Source organism: Ceratosolen solmsi, unplaced genomic scaffold (genome assembly GCF_000503995.2).
Source record: "Ceratosolen solmsi marchali unplaced genomic scaffold, CerSol_1.0 scaffold1, whole genome shotgun sequence".
Lineage (NCBI taxonomy): Eukaryota > Metazoa > Arthropoda > Insecta > Hymenoptera > Agaonidae > Ceratosolen > Ceratosolen solmsi.
In genome coordinates this window covers 597,382-610,150 of record NW_011948415.1, presented here as the reverse complement: position 1 = coordinate 610,150, position 12,769 = coordinate 597,382, and positions in this window count along the sequence as shown.

Genomic DNA, 12,769 nt, shown 5'->3' with positions numbered 1-12,769 from the left:
CATGATGCTGCTCTTTGATACGAGTTATCGCAAATTAAACTCTAGTTTTATTTTATTACGTTTGACCTTACTGACAATGATATACAAAATACATCACAACGTCTGTTTGAAAATTGATTAAAAAAAAGTAACGACATCGAGACTCGCGACTAATCATATTAATGCATTCTTGACGAGAAAGACGTCGATAATCCACTCAACCTCACCCACTCCCCCTCGCCCCCTCCACGTCAACCACCGCACGTACATACATCCCCCTACTCCTCCTCCTCCTCCTCCTCGTCCCGCCCCCACCCCGTATGTCTCTCTGGATCATTCCTTAAGAAGTACTGGTTTTGTCGAGTCAGCGGTAAAGAACGTATGACCGTTATCAGATACGTGCATTCCGCGTACATGTCGTAGATATGAATGGATAGAAAAGTTAGAACATTGTATATTAAACAAGTTAGTTATAATAGAAGAGTTAAAAGCGAAAGTTGCGGAGGTTGTACATTTGTAAGAAGTAAAATTTATCCCTCGGCATAATAATTTATTATATTTAAATTAAATTTATGCGGCACTTGAAGAAGCTTTTAAGGTTATGTTTCCGTTGTGTGTATGTCGTAATATAAATTAATTGATAGAACAATATAGGCTTTAATATTAAAATATATTATTCAATCGAATTTATAGATGCCTGTGTAATAAGTTTTTTTAATGATTATATCATTGGAATACCGCGAATGCAATTAAATATTTATATATATATATATATAATTGTCTTGTATGTTGGTTACAACGCAAATAAAATTATGCCACTTACTGCATTATAATCGTAATGTATTTTTCATTGTAATATAATTGGTTGCTTAGATTACGCTAAAGAGACATCGAACAGCACATAAAAAATGTATTAAAAGGTTAAGATAAAAGTTGAAAAGTTATTAATTAAGTATCCTCCGATATAGTAAAATAAAATTTACTCAAATAGAATTTAAATATTTAATAATTTCATAATAATTTGATAATTTGTAGCTACAAAGTACTATTTAGTTGTTTTTTCTTCTGAAATTCAACAACACGTCGCTAGTCTATTGTAATGAAAATTTTAAAAATTACTTTAAACATTTGCACTTCTCAATAAGCATTTACTATAATTTTTTATAATTATCACTTGAATGAAATGAGGTTAGCCTATTTGTTTTTTGAAAGAATTTAAAAATTGGTAGCGCAAACGGAGACTATTTTATAGGAACCGTGAAGATTCTATAATTATTAAACGAAATGCCAAAATGTTTTCTACATAATATTTCAAATAATTGAATATCAACACAACGTTCACCAAGGGATAATTAACTTTATAAATTACAAAACATGTTTACAAGATGATAAAGAGCCAAAGTATAAAAAGTAAAAATATAATACGTACGTATGAATACGTAAGGACGTAATATACAATTATATAAACATAAAACTATGAATGATAATGGGAAAAGTGCTGTAGCACAAATTGTTTATCATAATTTGTCTGAGTGAAAATATAATTATTATGAAGCATGATTTCCACGAGTCAAGTTTTACGATGACTTGAAATTAAACAACGACGGGACGACTAAAGCCTCTCAACATAAATTAAGCGCCGACATTTTCTGAAACGATTAATTGTGCAGCAATCTAAAATCCTTGCTTAACTGATCTCGTTGTCAACGTTAATTTATTTAATTGCAGCAACAAACGCTTAAATACTAGCATGAAAAATTTGCATTATAAGACCATTACTGATTACCACCACGTACATACGTGACGATAGTTCGATGTAAGTCCTTTAATTTTATAATTTTTGTTTGCCTCTCGTACGGGCAAAAACCTCCTCATATCTTCATCAAAAAAGAGAATTTTATTACCGTAGCGCAAAACAATCTTGTTATGAAGCAATTTTTTTATATTCAACGACAAGCTTTACGGCCAGTAATAAAATAATTTAATCGACCGCCTCTTTTTATCGAACATCTTTAAAAGATCAGCGGCTCTGTGGTAGCGGAAGGTCATCGAGAGGGCCAAACAATCCCTGAGAGTATCCACCTTCGCAATACAACAACGACAAGCGAATAATGAAAAATTGCCAGCTAATGATTAAAACGTCGATGTCATAAAGTTGGAAGGTCGCGAGCATGCCCGCTGTCAGTGTACGTGGAGCTCGATACCTCCTCTCGGGACTTGGTCCCCCTCGGTAAGACCAGTCTCTCCGTCCCCACCCCCTATCACTCCAACCAACCGCCATCATCGTTCGCCGCTTCATCAGCCCCCGTCCGACGAAATCCAACGCGGCGCGACCGATCCCAGCAATTATAGAACCTCGCCAGTAGTTCCGGCCCTACTTCCTTAGGGTGTGCCCTGGAAAATAGGCGCAAGAGGCGCTTTTGGATTTACTCGGGATATCGAGTGTCGAGTGGATGAGCGACTCGCGAGGACAAATCAATCAGCGCTCCTACCCGGCTTGGCACAATAATAGCCATTGTTTGGCAGCGGGAGGCTCCATGTGCTCGCGGAAGGCTTTGAGGGCCGCAGGAAGCGCTGCCTCGGCATTTCGACGGGGTTGAGGGATGGGATGGTTGGGGGGAGGGACGAGCGTTTTCGCGGAGGGGACCATGGAAGAGGCACGGTTATTCCTTCGCGTTATACTCGCTCGTTAACTCGGCTTAATCAGCGTGCAAGATATCCGGTTTTCGACTTATATTCTCGGCTCGCTTCGTTTGACTCTCTTCTTCATCCCGGGGCCGGGCTTTTTTTCTCTCTCCATTTGAACAAAGGTCGAGCGCCCGAGCGAGTTGAAATGTTGCGACAGGTGCGTGAGGAGTCGAGAAAAAGTGCTTTATTTACGCCTTTTTACATTCGAGCTCTCAACTGTAATTATCGAGTGGTTCGCGAAGGAGAGGTTGAAAAGCGCATGGCCGGGTGTACGTTTTTATCAGCTCTCTCTCTCTCTCTCTCTCTCTCTCTCTCTCTCACTCACTCTCACTCTCTTTACTTTTGCGAACACCCTGTATTAATCTATGTGTTTTACTTATTTGCTTAAATTCGTCCGCCTGAGATTCGTTAAATGCGTATACGTTCGATTGTGTAATATCGAGGCGAATACATTTTTTAACATTGCATGCTTAAAAGAAAGGGGCGACAAGGGCAAAAAAATGTCTTATTTTAAAATTTTTAAGTCGTTCGGCAATCGTTGAGCCTATTTTATCATTTTAATTTCAGGCGCGCTGATTGTAAATGATAAATCGTTTTCATCGGTCCAATTGGTTTATCATTATACAGATAAAAAAAATCCCTAATTTATTACTTCGTACGCTCGCTCGTGCCTACAAATGCTCCTATTTTCGATATTTTCACGTAGCATGTAACGAGCGTGAAACGTTCGTCGACGTCCGACTCGATAGATTAAAACCGCATAGGAGTTCGCACTGTTGGGCGTTCGTTGGCCTCAAACGCCACGCACGAGTCGATAATTCGCGCGCGAGGGACAAGAGCGTAAATTTTGGGCGCACGTTCCTCTTCGTGCGTCAGAAATTGCAGTTGGTAAGCAGCCAGAAGCGATGAATCGAAAGCACCAAGATCGAAAGTTAGCGTATTAGCAGGTACCGCGACGGAGATGACCGGCCTCCTATCGACAGGTTGACGAAAATCCAGGAGGCACGAGCGGAGTTGCGCGCGTCTAGGTAACGACTATCGCGCACGGTCGTAGGAGATGGTAGAGGAGCGGCATTAACGAAGGAGGGCAGCGCGGATGGAGAGGAAGCGCGAGCGTGCGAGAAAGCGAGACACTAGTTTTTCACGACGCTAGGCGAAGGCGGAAGATACTTGGCGATACGTTCATTTTGGCCGGGGAAGATAATGCGCTGGTCTGTCCCCGAAAACGGCACTTAATCTCCGTGAAAACCAGTTCAAGGCTGGCACTTGGGATTTTTCGAGGGGAGGGATATCGTGGGAGGGAGGGAGCCTTTGTGAATGAGTAAAATGGATTTTGTACGCGCGGCAAGCCGAGTTCATTCATTAGTCGGCGAGAGGCCTCTTTCGCTCTTGCCATCTCTTTGGCCACGCGTTCGTTAAGCTCGTTGTTCGATAAAAATTTAGCCGCTCTTGTTTTATTTTCATTACGTTACATTTGAACTATCGTCGAATTTACCGTTTAATGTTCTCAAGTCTTGCTTATATCATCTCCTATCAGTGCTTGATTATTGAAGATATGTTAGTGTTGACTTTTACAATTTTATATCAACCGTCGCGCTGCAGTTTTTCGTAATAATACAAATTAATATCGTTTCCCGAATTAACATGCTTATACATCCTTTCTATATAGACATCAAGTAAGTGCAATTAGTATTTTTTATTTTAACGCTCAGAATTTAATGGCTGTGGAATTTTCAATTGACTGTTTGACGCGGGCCATTGTAAGAAATTGAAAATTTTATTCAAAACCAATCGAAATTAAAGAGAATTCAAAGTCTCACAAAACAAACCTCGTTTATATGAAATGAGCTCGCGCGCTAAGAATATATTGTAAGAAAAGAAAAATTAAAGCCGTTGACGGTGGTCTTTTGAAATTATCATACATAATGTCACTTGGCATATTTATTTCACTCTTGGCCATTCGTGACAACAAAAAAAAATTATTAACTTTTCAGCCGGCAGCATTCATTTATTTCACGCATACATTCTACGATAAACCAATACACTCGTGAACGAATCATTGTAACGAATCAAGCGAATGGTGCGACACTCGCCAGCAAGTACGTCTTTTTCTTCTCGCATTTCATAATAGCTCGATCGAAAATAAATATCCTGGCTCGTAGCGTCACTTTACTGCTCTACGATATATAAATCAATCAAACGGCGCGAGTTAGGTCGAGAAAACCAATGCCCCCCACATAAATGCCTAAATGAAAATCTGCTTTATCACGATTTTTCGACAATAGGGCGCATAGGAAGCATTAAAAAACGAAAGAGGGACGTTTAACGGTCTCTAGTAAAAATTCGACGTCCATAAATAAAGGGGATGATTCATCGGAGCGTTAAGGATGTTCCTCACAAAACCTCAGCTGGTATGAGCCGATCACAGACAGGTCTCCGGGGCTGTATCCAAGGCTGCTCCTTATCGACCTAATCGTATACGGTCGTACGACCGTGGTGGTCTCGGGCGCCATGGATTTGGCCACTTTCCATTGAGTCCCATTGTCCTCGAGGTGGCTCGTAATTTTCGCGCGATGCCCAGCGCAGGGAAAAGTGCGATGGCGCCGGCGCCGACGCCTTCCCCTGATTGCTTTAGGTTGGCGCGCTTGGCTCGTCCGCGCGGTTTTACCGCCTATTGGCATTTATCCTCGTGGTGCTTCTTGGGCTCTTGAGCGCGATGCCTTGGAGAATCCTCCAAATTCATTTTCAGATCATTACGATCGATGGTTAGAATATCGCTTATCATTTTTGTTTGTTAAGTTGCTTAGAGAAACGGTAAATGATATTTCATTAAAATGTACAGTACGTATTAATAGTGTCAATTATGTTTTTTTTACGTGAATTCCCATTGGATGAGACATTGAATTTATTAAATATTACACGGGAATTAAAAATATGATATTTTAGCAGTACGAACATTCTATACGTTCGTCATATTATTAATAATATAAAATTCTTTAACACAAAAGTTCAGGCGATAAAGCTTCATGTTGAAGATTGTATGCGCAATTGGTTCGATATAAAAATTAATTTACTATGTAATCGTATTTGCATTGGCATTAATTATGAAAAATGCTGATAAACAAGAGGTAATAACGTTATTTAAAGTTTATTTGGTCAATAGAGAAGTGGCTGAAAAATTTGAACCTCATTATCATTCCCGGCATCGCAATCAAAGTGTACGTGGTAGGAATAAGGAAGGATAGAGTAGGAAAGAGAATTAAAAAAATAATGAATTCTCATTAAGTTTTGGATATACAGTAAAAGCTGTGTATTTCAGCATTCGTAGTGCGAATTAAAAGGACACTTCTGGTAGATTCGATTTTTGGGCAATTTCACAGCTGAATGGCGTCGATCAAGTCCGCGTTCGGAATAAGTTGGAACGGTCAGGCAGAGAAAATGTTGAAGTATCAGAAGGCAAGGCATCGCAGTCGTCAGAAAAAGAGATACTGAAAGAGAGAGAGAGAGAGAGAGAGAGAGAGAGAGAGAGAGAGAGAGAGAGAAGGACACTACAACTCTTCTTGCGTTTAGCTGTCCGTTTGTTCACGGGTTTTATGGCTTTTGGCCAACGGACCAAGTGAGAGATTGGATATGACGTATTCATGAGCTCAGCTCGCTTGCGATTGTCAAACGAATGGTCGTAGACGATAGCAGCACTTCTTTTTTAAAGAGCGACGAAGAGAAAAACATATGACTAGCAGGCGAGAAACTGGACCTGTTTTCTATCACCTCTCTCTCTCTCTCTCTCTCTCTCTCTCTCTCTCTCTTTCGCACTCATCGTTACAGCTTCCCATTCCCTTATTTCAACTCCTTCTTTTCGATTTGCACCCTTTTCACTCTCTTCCTCTCTCGCGACAAAATCTGATTCGACGTCGATTTATCTACGGGCATTCCGATATTTCAGGCGTGGCGCGACATTTTCTTTCTCGCCTTCCTTACCAACACACCAACTTCTTTCTAGTTCTTCTTTCCATTCCCATCACCTATTTTTCAGTCGTTCACGTCCTTTTTTTTACCCCTTCATTCGCTAACTGCAAAGTTTCTTTTATACTTCATTCTTAGAAGTAAAATACAACGTAGATTTAATGATAAATCTTTAATGACTTTTTAGTTAACAATCTCGTAAGTATAATTGATGTAAGTAAGTAAAATCCTAACGTCGAAACTTTTTCAAATAAACGTCTAATAAATCGGGACGATTCGATCCAAAGATTATATCTTCTTTGACAATATGAATGCAAATACTAATCAATCTACGCACACCATAATCCAACATGTCATCGATGCCTGCGCTTATGTCGTGTACATGCAAAAACCTTAAGTTTCTCTTCCATTAATGTTGCGGTCGCGAGGCTCGTGCCATCATCTCATTCTGTCCCTTTACCTAATAGTTCCATACAAATCTCACTTTTCTCTTCGCCATCAAGTCAACGGTAGCGTAAATCTTCCCGCAGTGCACTTCGACATTTTTTTTTACTATAAACGGTAGGCGCACACGCGCACGAAAAAGCAATGGCTAATTGGTCGCGAACAAAACACCACATTTAGCTGTTTTTGGTTGATCGGCAGATTCGTAAAAACGCTAAGACTCTCACGGGGCGCTGTATCAATAAAACTTATGGCCCCCACAATGGCAAATTAATCTTTCGGCGTGCATCGACGCGAATTATCATTCTCTCGGAAGCGCGTCCGTCCCTCCCGCCGCCCATGGGCAAAAACAGTGAATGCCGTGTAAGAGCGAGACGGGGGTTGGAATCGTTTGCGCCAAGTCCTTCGAGAGATCGGAACCGAAAGACAAAGAGGACGGAAGAGAGAGAGAGAGAGAGAGAGAGAGAGAGAGAGAGAGAGAGCAAACGCGTTATGTGAGGTGCGGGGCGGGGGAGGGGCGGTGGTGGTGAGTGTTTGGTGTTACGGAACAGGGTGAGAGTGATAGAGAGAGAGAGAGAGAGAGAGAGAGAGAGAACGAGTGACAAGGTGGGTGGGGCACGGGGGCGAATAACCCGTCGCTTTAGTTTACGAGCGCGACTCGCAGCGATGACGTGCCTACAGTATTTGCTCGTGTAGTAATCTTTCTCCTCTTTTGATCTCGTCAGAATGCGCGACGCCAATCTCCCTTCCTCTTTCACGCACCTGTGCCTCCACCTACCTATAAGGAAACGATCTGCACTAGATCGCAACATGACGTTTGTTTGCTCCTTTTCAGTCTCTCCGTACCTCTGCTCACATAATTTATGTATTGTAATTATAGAACTTTCACTCCTTCGTTTCTTTTAATTTATTATCCTTTTAATAACCTAGCTGGCTTCACTCGTCTCGCTTACTTTTCATATCTTCGATTGCGGGTGTATGATTGAATTTAACATATAAGATATAAATTCATGTTTTTCAATTCAACCAAACCTCACAAGACATGGCTCTAGTCCGTGGTTCATGCTACTAAGCGTAAGGTCAAAAAGTCAGACTTTCGATCAATACAATTCGCCAAAAAATTCACAAGTATGCTTATTTTTCAATTAAATTTTAATACTACGCGACTTTTTTTTACATAAAATTATCTCTACATTTTCAATCAATAGATATCTTGGGAAAGTCAGTGGAGTGTGGTCTTTTGTTGACCTAGAAAATGTATCGCACAGCCCACCTTGGACAGTTCAATGAATTTACAACTAATAGCATGAACGGTTTTCATAATCATAATCACATAATCGTATATAAATAACCATAACCGTAACAATAATAACGACAACAACAACAAAAACAACATAAGCATTTTCATTGACACGAATATATATAGATCTGCGATGAAATCTAAAACCAATAATCATAACAATAATAACATTTATTATTCACTATATTTATTTTGTTGTTTCACGTTATATATGTGTAATAAATAATTGCATTATTTTATAATCCTATTGCCGCTGGTACTACATAATATAATAATATATCGTAAGATATTTAATCTCGTACTCGTATAATGGAATAAAAGTACCTGTATTTATAAAACTTCGATTTAAACTGGAACTTTCTCACACTATTTAAAATTTTTTTTTTTTTTATCGCCATTTCGAACTTTTTCATTAACCGTAAATTCATATTTCGCTTTACAAATAATATTCACTATCTAATTTATTGAGTAATTATCTTTGGCATCATTATCTATCAAAGTAATTGTTATCACATGAATTATTGCAATCACCGGTAAAAAGTGTCTTTTTTTTTGTTTTTTTTTTTTTGTTTCTCCTTTTCATAAAACATAGTCAGTATTTATTATCCAATCTTCATGATCATCTTTGTTAAAATTTTTTTACTATTATTAACATTATAATGAAATAATATGAAAAATACATTTAAATTGATCATTCATTCTGGCATTTAATTTATTGCCGCAACATTAGTGACTCTCGAATTTGATATTAAAAATTAAAAGTAACATTAAATTTAAGTGCACAGTTATCTTGTATGTGTATATTTAGAAAACGGTTATAAAAGAAAATTCGTAACCTATTTGTATTTCAGTTCGATCTTGATTGTCATCAATTTCTATAGGCAACATAATAAACTTTTTATTGACTTCGTAGCGATTAAATTACCGCAGATAAAATCAAAGATTATTTATTGAAAAAGTTATGCGATAAAATATGATTTGTGGGTTTATTAGATAGTGCGTTTAATAACGTTTATTCAAATTACTGATAGAAATACACAAAAACAGATGACTAGAGCGCGGCTGATAATATAATGATTCAGCTGCACACTGTTGCCACATTTCACGGAACTCACAAGAGGCTTACTTAAAGAAGCTATTAGTATTATCTAATGTAAGCTATAGTTATTATCTTTTAACTTATTTATCTCAAAACGATACGAAGAGCATATAATTTTAATTTTTGTTAATAATCAGCAATATTTTAACGTATTTGCTTTTCATTATTATTTTATTTTATACAACATCGAATGCCAATTTAGCGGCGATAAGTCTGCCTAATCTACTTACATTATAATCTTGAAATGCATAAAACGACACTGTTGTTTTTATTTTTGGCTTCAATAATAACTTGGTTAAAAATAATTTTGCATATAATGGCATTAAAGTGGTATGTATGTATTGCTGTTTAGCCAAGCAAGTACATGGGCGATAGCAGCCATGACTAACTGAAATATTGAATTTAGAAAAAATTCATAATTACCAGAGATCGAGAATTAATAAATAAAAATTTTTCGCAAAATATTTGAGTTTGGGAGTAAAAAAAGGTTTCCTCGCCCCCCCCCACCCATCCCCCACCATCGCCGCTCGCGGTTTCGGTCCCTACACAATCACGCTTTCTTAGGTGTGCGTCCTCCTTTCGGTGGACATCGTCCCATTGTCTCTCTCGTCTTTATATCTCCGCCGCTCATTCCTTTTTCTGTCTTCTCCGTCATATCCGGCAAAACATCGCTGACAAGACGATTATAAGTGCCCCGTGAGGATGCGATCGCGCGCGCGTCATATAATGGAATCCCTTCCTACTTTCCTACCTCTTTCACTCTCTACCTCTTTTCACGGTCCTCCCTCAGATAGTGAGAGTGAGTGAGAAAGTAAGCGAGATAGATATACATATATATATCCAGATAGACATATAGCTATATAGACAGATAGATAGATATAGATAGACAGACATATATATATATATATATATATATATATATATATATATATATAGCGAGAGAAAGAGATAGGTAGATATAGAGAGTTAGAGAAAGAGAGAAGGGGGAGCCGGAGAGAGAGAGAGAGAGAGAGAGAGAGAAACAATGCGAAGAAGTCGTCGTGCGCGCACGCCTGTAGAACTGTAGAGGTGGGCCGCGCTTTTTACGAGGCACAGTCCCACGGGGGCTCCGAGCCTTTTTATCCTCGCCGAAAAATGTGTGCACGAGGTCCATGTTTATTATCAATACGGTAATTGCCCAGGGCTTGAGGTTTTTCGCAAAAGCCAAGACCCGATCATGCAGAAATTACGCGACGGTATGCACGAGAGTACGGGCCACTACGATTATTGTCGTTAGAGAGAGACTCGTGTGAGAATCTTCCCAGACGAATGGCTTCGCGTTCCTCTTCTTCCTTATTTCCTTGCTGTATTATTTTTCCGTGTGCTCCAAAGATATGCCATTTTAAGATTATTCCGAAACGTTGTAGGACTTGCAAGTCGAAGCTCTATCGCCAATACTGAAAACACATGGGAAATTCAGTTAATATCTGGCAACTGCACATTTTACGTAAACAATTTTTTCCATTTTATGACAAAATTATATATATATATATTAATAAGACAAATATATTTTTGTATAGCTATAGATGATCTCTCGAGTTTTTCTCAATCTTCTTTTGTATAATATATTTCGATACCTTGACAAAATGTAAGCGTCGTCGAGCATATGCAGTAAGAATTTAAATTTTTGAACCTTTCAAATGTCAATAAACTCTCTATTTATTAAAATGGTATCCATTAGTCTCGACACACGTAGTACATGAATTATTTTAATTTATTTTCATGTATAAACATAATTTTCTCGGACGTTTTATTAGACAGGAAGGCTTATACGTCGAAGAAATCTATATAATAATATAAGTAGACATGAAAATACAAAAAGCATATAATCATTATCAATATTCCCGATCATATGAATTCCTAATTGAAAGTGAGCGACTAGTTCTGTTAACCTAAGACTATTTGTAAGAAAGATATGATTTTGACAACTTATAAAAATTCTTATAATTAAGGACTTTCTCGAATATCAACGTACTTTAATGACTACGATTTCGTAAAAATGTGAAAATATACTATATTTATGTTCTTCAACATGCTATTTACGACAGTAAGTCGTTATATGATGCTATTTACGACAGTAAGTCGTTATATGATATGCATTTAATATTAAAATTCCTGTATTAATTTGCTGATATTATCACATAAATATATGTCGCACTCATAAAAACAAATAAATTTCAATGTATCACATGCTTACATAAAAATATCCCACCATCTGATTCATTGCTACGATAATCATAATTTTCAAGCTTTCTTTTTTACAACATATTATATTTATTGTGAACGTTTGATTAAATTGCTGAAATTCTATCTTAATTGAATGTAAAAAATATCATATAGGCAATAATCAAGAATACTCAAAGAATCAATGATCTTTAATAAGAGAAATTTCTTTATATTAGCAAAGTCAACAACCGTCCGTTACGTTGAATTATTTATGTCAATTTCGAATAAACAAATACGTTTAATAAAATTCAATCGACCAGTTAAACGGTCACACCTATCCCCCTCCCCCCTTCCCTGACCATTCACATCGTCCTCCCGCAGATTTCCTGGAGTACGCCAAGTGTTTTATAAGATATTTTATTTGAATTGAAAGTAATGCATCCAATGGAATAAGCAGTAAAGCGTCGTTTTTAACGAGAACTCGGCCAATGTCATCGTGATGCCGAAGTGTACGAAGGCAAAGCCGAGAGATTCCCTTTACCCATGAAGCATCTACAACTGGCTATATACATGGGCACCGAATATCATCGATGGCGAATTGGGATCAGGGCCTTGGTCGCGAAGCCCACGAGCAAGCTTCACGAGAACGCAAGTGAGAGAAGAAGAAGCGAGTCCTCGGCTTTCGCTACGTCATAAGTTCCGCTCTAAAGAAGCGGAGAAACCGCGGGGTCCAGGCGTTGAGGAAATCGGGTGGGAGCGGCAAAGTGCCGCAGAAAAGCCGGGGAGTAGACGAAGGACCTAAGGATTATTGGGGCTTGGGGTAAGGTAAGAACGGGAGATGGGACGGATTCGCACTTTGGGGCCCGTCGCGAGGCCCGCGTCCGCGTCGTGTTTCATACGCGGCGCGGCCGTGTCACCGATAGCCTTTGCGCGCGATATACGTTAAATAATTTATCGCGCTCGTAAATACTTTTGAATTATTGTCGCGCCGTGGCCGTATATATATCGGGTGCGCGAGCCAGAGGCGCGATAGGAGGGAATAACGAAAAGAGACGCTGGCCGAGCGGGGGTGGGGTGGCGCGGGGTGGGGC